At 42.8% G+C, this 6,602-nt stretch overlaps 1 protein-coding gene and 1 long non-coding RNA gene across 2 annotated transcripts in view; both read left to right on the top strand.

Annotated features, from left to right (window-relative positions):
• Positions 1–6,602, top strand: part of RORA (RAR related orphan receptor A) — a 691,178-nt gene that overhangs the window by 573,735 nt on the left and 110,841 nt on the right. The window lies entirely within an intron of this gene.
• Positions 3,212–4,619, top strand: LOC130679605 (uncharacterized). Its single transcript, XR_008992618.1, has 2 exons — positions 3,212–3,429; positions 3,468–4,619. It is a non-coding gene; the product is annotated as an uncharacterized LOC130679605 (long non-coding RNA).

Here is a 6,602-nt window from a genome sequence, read left to right as displayed (position 1 = left end):
TCGGGCACCTAAGTGCTTCAGAATTGTTGTTTTTGAGGTTGTTTTATTGTTCGACCCTGCAATAAGCATACCCTAGCTTGGTGAGCCTTGTTCTTTGCAGCCAAAAAAAAAAAAAATTCCAAAATTATTGCTGCTCAGCATTGCAGCAGATGTGTGGCATAGCCCAGTGGGGCCCTAATGCCTAGGGATCATTTCTCCTGTCAGTCCTACAGGGAAGGTCCCTGCATCCTAAGATCTATGCTTGATAGGTCTAGTACAGGTAAGAGATTTCCTGGTTTGGGGAGTTAGTTCAAACAGGCCCCAGGCTGACCCATCCTGAAGTGAGCTGAGAGCCACTAGGGAAGTCAGAAAGTCAGGTGTTTTGAGGAATATGAGAGAGTTCTGAAGACTCTCCCATCCAGCCCCATCTCTAGAAAATGGCACAAAGTTCATCTTTTTACATTGTCATTTAATCAGTGGTTTCACACACATTAGAGTTACTTAATTTTTTTGAATAGGTCACATGGGTACATGATACAGTATTCAAAAGTATATAGAGGTAAGCTCTGTCCTTTAACCAGTTACCAGTTTCTTATGCAGCCTTCCAGAAATAACCCATTCTGTGAACATATGAGCATCCTAAATACAAATGCACATATGCAAATATATATTTATACATATGTATATAATGTGCACATGCATACTATTCTGCATATGGATTTTTTTTCAATTAACACTATATCTTTAGAGCCAATTCTACAGCAGTGGGTAAAGAGCCACCTTATTCTGTTTAACAACTATGTGATATTCCATTTTATGGATACACCAGCAGTTATTTAGTCCCCTACTAATCAATTTTTAAGTTGTTTTCAGACTTATAATACAGTGCTTCACTGAATATCCTTGAATATATACTATTTTGTATATATACATGCAAATAGAGGTACAGGATAAATTCCTAGGTGTGGAATTGTTGGTATAATAGGGAAGTGCATTTGTAATGTCATTGGAAACTGCAAAGTGGTTCTCATAGAGATTTTACCATTTTATGTGTCCACCAATAATGTATGGGAGTGCCTGTTACTGTACAGCCTTAACAGAATGTCTAAGTTTTTTATTAAAAAAAAAAAACGCTTTGGTTTTGCAGCAAATACAAGCATACAGGCAAAAGCCTTTGCATGTTTTTTTTTTTCTGAAGCCCAGTCTGTCTCTCTGCATGTCTGTTTCTCCCCTCATCTCCTATGCAGATAGGTGCATGCACACAATATCTTGCTCTTTCCACCCTGTAGTTTGATCTTAAAAATCTTTAATTCTTTCTTTTTCATACTGCAGTGTGTTTTCATCTTTAGTGGTTCTCATTTGCGAAAAAAGGAAAGTAATTTTTGGCAAGGGTTTCTACTGAGTCCTGCATTCCCTAGCGTAGAGGGTCTCTTAATCTTTCCAGAGCAATTGCTCCTGCCAGCATGCCAGGACCCATTTCTTCATTAATATTTCCAAAGCCCTGATAACACTGAGGGGACCAAAACAGGGGCTGGTAATGCCCAGTAATTCTTGGTATTTACAGAGCTTCTTTGTCTGACATCTCAAAGTACTTGACAGCATTAAATCATCATTCCGTTGGCTTGCTCAGAAACATCTCTGAACCTAGAAGTATGATGCACAAAAATGAAAGTTCTGCTTTCTATCAAAGGTGACCAGGAAGAGAATACAAACAAACCAGAGTCGTTTTTAGCCATAGTAGCACGCTTGTTCAGTTACTCCAAATGTTTTACCTTTTGTGTTACATTTTCAGGAATAATTGTCTGTGTATATAAACAGCAAATAGAAAAAGTCTCTTTTCTATGCATTTGGTAGAAAAGTTAAATGATGTAGGGGGTTGAGTCCCTAGATGCAAAGAGAGGTGTGCGTAGGGCTGCAAACCACTACCATTCTCTGTAGTCTGAGGCTCCACTCATCTTTTCTGCCTGAGAAAATGTGTGAATGTGACAATTCACCACTTCCACTGGCCCAGGAAAAGAAGAGAGGAAGAGAAAGAAGGCAGGCAAGGGGAGGGGGCACCCAGTTCAGATCTGATGTTTCCTCCCCACGTTAGACAATATCTTGTGAGTAGAAAGCCCAGCCCAGCCTCGTGCATAATACCTGATTCTACCAGTGAGTAACTGCCCTTATAAAGAGTTTTTTTGGCTTCACCCCACCCTAATCCTCCCCACCCTTTCCCACCCCCTAGTCTCCACGCCCTGAACATCCTACGCATACCACACACAGAATATCAACCACAGAGCAAGCATCTTGGTGGGGAAATTTTAGCAACTATTATCTCATAGTTGAGATACAGAAACCAAGGCACAAAGAAGCTGTCCTCATTTATTTAGTGGCAAAGATGCTGTTAAGCACACATATCCCAAACTGCCTCTACTGGGTCAGGAATTATCAATCAGTAGGGTTGATTTTTTTATATTACTTTTTACACAAATAACACTGAATATCGAAATGAAAAAACATCGCTGCAATCCCACCACCGGAAATAATTCTATTACTTTCATCCTGCTTCCATGTCCTTTGATATTCTTTGTCCACATGCACATGAAGTATTTACTGGAACCTACAGCTGTATAATATTGTGGGCAAGAGCCCAGGCACTGAAGCCAGGCTACTTGTGCCTGTATCCAAATCTACCATTGACTAGCCAGACCTTAGCTCCCCCATCTGTAAAATGGGAATATTAATAGGCCCCATGTCATGGAGCTATTATGGGGCATCAATGAGATATCCACATCAAGAAGTTAGCTAGTGTCTAGAATATAGTAGGTACCTGGTAAATATTAGCTGTTGCTCTTATCGTTACTAAATTTTGCCTTCTGCTTTTTTAAATATATCATAAGCAAATACAACAGAATTGCCTGATAAATTCCAAACCCTCCCCAGGCTGACTGCCCACTCCTAGTGGCACCACTTCCTCTGGGTCTGTGGGGACGGGTCCTCCCTGCACAGGCACAAGCAGCATCTTTAGCTCCTCCCCTTTCTGGGCCTTTACACACCACACTCGTTACAGGTTCCACTGATCCTGACCTTCTCACCCTACAAATTTCAAGGTTTCAGGAAAAAAAAGAATGGGGTGGGCAAGTGAGGAGAGAATCACAGAAGCTGCTGCACTCTATTTAGAGTTTCCAGGGCCCTGGTGGGCAGCCAAGTCCGAATTGTGATCTATCGCTGATGCTTTTCAGAATGACGGTGATAAAAGGCATTGTCATTTTGGTAATTTAAAAACTCATTTAATTTTTTTTTGTACTTTAAAATTTTTTCTTAACTTTTTGTGTTGGTCTAATTTCAAACTTACAGAAATTTGCAAAAATAGTACAGGTAACTCCCGTAAGTCCTTTATCCACATTCGCCAATCATTAACATTTGACCTATTTGCATTATCATTCTTGTGTGTGTGTGTGTGTGTGTGTGTGTGTGTGTGTGTGTGTGTGTGTGTGTGTGTGGAGAGAAAAAGAGAAGACATTCGTCTTTACTCCTTTTCTGAGTAGATTTCCTAAGAATGTGTCCTGCTTGTCCATGGCCACAATACACAATCAAGGGATGTAATGTTGATATAACACTATTCTCCACAGTCTGTTTTTGTTTTCTTTAAAACCTCACTTGAAAAAGCAGATGTGGGACCAAGATGATAAATGTACATCACAGCCTAATTAGGCCACTTGTTCACCTGGTGACCTCGCTGGAGACATTCTTCAAAGCTCAGCTCTATCTAGACTCCCCTACAAGCCGGTGCCGGCTGCTCTCCCAACCACGCAGAAATCCTCTCTCTGCCCGGCAGCCCTCTGTGCAGACCGCGCTGATAGTCCTTCATATCGTATAGCAGCAATTCACAGTGTGTCTCCACACTGCACTGTGAACTTCTCAGGGTTCCGGGGCCCACGTGGATAAATGACAGGTATTTGGTGTTTAGGAAATGTTTGCTAAAAAAGTGAGTAAATAGACAAATGGAAGCCTCTGGTGAGTTGAACTTCGTGAAGAGTTAGGTGGTTGTTCTTTTAATCTATTAGATGAAGGTTCAGCGCTACGCAGTACAGTGGGTGAAATTATACAATCATTTTTAAGAACATCTTAGGGCAAGCAAAAAAATGATACATGGGATCTTGGCTCCTGCCTTACTGCCACTCCCTCAAACCTTTTTCTCCTCCCTCTGTCCCAAAATATAGTAACTGCTGAAAGAATACAGTTATGTGCAGGGGACGTGTATAGACTAGACTCTCAGCAGAGCAGAGCCTGTGAGCCTAAGAACGCAGCCCGCGAGTTCAGCTCCTGGCAGCGCCGGCCCTCGCCTGTTCCTGCCACGTTAGCACGCAGTAACTTTCCGTGCCGGCCCCTCCCGGCGGCGGCGAGGCTGGGGCGGGGCTCCGCGCTGTCCCCCTCAGCGCCGCAGCCACCGCCGGCCAGCGCCAGGGTGCCTGGCAACCGCTGCTTCTCAGGCCGACCGAGAAGCCGCACGTCCCAGCCCTGGGGCGCGATCCAGCTGAAGCGAATTGGTGGCGGAGCCTGGTACCTTCCAGGGCCCTTGAACCGCAGCGCGGCACTTGGGGAGCTTGCTGTGCTCCCAAGAGCTTCCCGTCTTGGAAGGCACTGCCACCAACCAGCCCATTGGCCCTGGCAGCTGCTCCATCCCAGGCCGGTGCTGGTTTCAGTGTCACAAAGCAGAGAGGGTGGTTGAGTTCCTCCGTTCTGAGCAGCTGCCCTGTGCAGGCACGATGGTAGATTTCGGCACTGTGTTGTTACTGAATTGTTATTTTCATTTAACAGATGCCTATGTGGCCTTCACTGCGTGCCTGGCACTGTTCTCTACACTTTACAAATATAAACTCATTAAATCCTCATGACAACCTATGAAGTAGGTATTATTATTATTTCAATTTTTGGTTCAGGAAACTGACAGAACAAGAGGTTAAGTAGTATAAAAGGGTGACACTGGGTCCCTTCCCTTGTTTGAATTAATATCATGACGTCTTTTTCTTTCCCATTTTCTACATTATTTTCACTTACCTACTTTTTCCATTTGACAATTATTCCATCAACAATGTTACTTGGATCAATCGACAGATATGCTTTAATACTTCCCGGGGAACCAGATATCCTGGGGACTCCAGAGAGGTCTGTCTAAGGGAGATTCCCCCGTCTGAAACATCTACACTCAGCAACAAAGGGAGACGGTGAGAGAGGCTGACCATGCAGGAGTTGAAAGGAGGTGGGGAGTCTTATGGGCAGGAGTGGCTGGAGAAGGCCTCAGAGAAGGTGGATGGAACTTTTTGTGAATCCAGTCAGCCTTGGATAAATGAAACCATGGGGATCAGCCTTGTGTGGACACTGTGCCTGGGGGCTTGAAAATGCAGGCAAAGATGCTATGTACCTTCTGCAGAAAGTGCCTCAAGCAATGTCTATACCTTATAAATCACAGAGCCCTAAAATCTTGAATAGTTTACTTATTCTGCCAGCTCCTGAGCCACAGTGAAGTGGTCAGAATGGCCGATGCTTGTGCCACAGTCCATCGTGATTCATGATGATGAAGTAATGCTGCAGAGATGCGTGGGGGCGAGCAGAGCTCCGGCTCCCACGTAGACAGATGTCAGTGCTATGAGACTGAGGAAGAAGGACAGCGGTTAATGTATTTAAGGTTGCAGGACTATGAGTGAGTTTCTCAGTTTCCTTATATGTTATGATATTCTTTTTTTTTTTATTAAAGTATCATTGATATACAATCTTATGTTGGTTTCAATTATACAGCACAGTGGTTCAACAGTTACTCATATTATTAAATCCTCACCCTTCTTTTAGTGCAGTCACTATCCATCAATACAGTAAGATGTTACAGAATCATTAACTGTATTCTCCATGCTGTACTACCATCCCCGTGACCAACTTTTATAGTGATTGTGAATTATTGTGTCCCTTTATCCCCTTTCCCCTACCCCCCAACCCCGACCTCTTCCCCTTGGTAACCACCAGTCCCTTCTCAGTGTCTGTGAGTCTACTGCTATTTTGTTCCTTCTGTTTTGCTTTGTTTTTATACTCCACAAATAAGTGAGATATATCATGATATTCTTATGCAATAAAATTTCATTTTTTTCTACCGAACAAAGCAAAACAAATACTCCTTAACCCTGCTGATTATGAATACACCCGAAAGGAATCACCATGGCACATCCTCTGTGAATATGGGTGCCCATATTTGTAGCCCCAAGATATTTTATACCAAAATTAATTAAATGAAGCTGCAATGGCTGCTGACAGTGCATAAAACAAAATTCAATCCTCAATAATTAGAGGAATCAGAACTTGCCTTTTGTCTCCAAGGAAAGATGATCTACTGAAGAAGTTGTGTCCATTTTTGTAGTGGTTTTATTACCATAACCATGCTTTAAATCAAAGAAGCCATTACTGTGTATTGAATTCTGGAGAGTGCACTTTTCATTATGAACCATTACGGTAAGCAGCTTATGTCCGACATGATTGCAATTAGAGTTTAGTGAACCACAGAAGGGACAATCCATGTAGGATACATCGGTGTAAACTCTCTTGCCAGGAACAAGTTTTAACCTTTGTACAGCTGTTGAGAGAAACATTCC

The sequence above is a fragment of the Manis pentadactyla genome, chromosome 11, assembly GCF_030020395.1.
Source record: "Manis pentadactyla isolate mManPen7 chromosome 11, mManPen7.hap1, whole genome shotgun sequence".
NCBI lineage: Eukaryota > Metazoa > Chordata > Mammalia > Pholidota > Manidae > Manis > Manis pentadactyla.
This window is presented reverse-complemented; position numbering and strand designations above follow the sequence as displayed.